The sequence below is a fragment of the Cyprinodon variegatus genome, unplaced genomic scaffold (assembly GCF_000732505.1).
Source record: "Cyprinodon variegatus isolate N-32 unplaced genomic scaffold, C_variegatus-1.0 Scaffold745, whole genome shotgun sequence".
In the NCBI taxonomy this organism is placed as follows: domain Eukaryota; kingdom Metazoa; phylum Chordata; class Actinopteri; order Cyprinodontiformes; family Cyprinodontidae; genus Cyprinodon; species Cyprinodon variegatus.
In genome coordinates this window covers 214,355-215,266 of record NW_015151198.1, presented here as the reverse complement: position 1 = coordinate 215,266, position 912 = coordinate 214,355, and positions in this window count along the sequence as shown.

The window sequence follows — 912 nt, the reverse complement described above, 5'->3', positions numbered from 1 at the left end:
ACGGGTCCTTCCAACCTCAGAGCACAACTGCAGTGCTCTAACCACTAGGCCACCTCTTCCTCCTTACCATTTTGTTCACTTGGTTTCTGCAGTTTTTAGAAGTTGCTATATCGTTTTATGGCTTCAAAAGTAAGCCAACGACTCTCTTCCTGAAACCTCTGTTACCACTCTATTACAACACGAGTTCCTGGAAATGCAAGATAATATGAAGTCGCAAAGAAAGGTTGGTTTATTCCTTTCCACACCCATTCCTTTCTAGGAGGAAAGTTACCAGCATTGTTTGGATTTCTCTTAAGAACAAAACCCAAGAAAATTTCGTAACAAGAGTTCCAGGGAGAATCATTGACATCATTTACAGTGGTAAAACCCATCAGAGCAAACACATGCATTGCATATTTCTGTAGTAGCAGTAGATGGCTGATGTCACATGATGTTTGTCTAAGTTTTTACACTGCACCTTCTTTTTTTTTTTTTTTTACATAAATGGTTCTTAATTTCTGAGCACATTCTATTTTGGCACAAACCAAGAATGTTATATAAATTGAAATGTCTAATATTGTCTGACAAATACTTAGAGATAATGTAGAATTAGAGGCACGTTCACTGAGTTAAATAATGAAATTTCCATCCAATAAAGCTTCTGCTTCTCATTACATATGACATTTTTAACAGTTAGTTCATTTTGACTCAAGTGTAAAACCTTAAAGTTCTGCTAATGGTGATTAAATTATTCCTGCATGGCTCATATATGTAAAAATGAGACTGTAGGTAACAATATATTTATAAAAGTATTGAAATACATCAATAAATCTTAAATTAAATTAACAAATGTATCTTTAAGTAAATCAATGCTGAAAATAAGCACCGTTTAAATATATATGTATATATATATATATATATATAGTGTTTTCT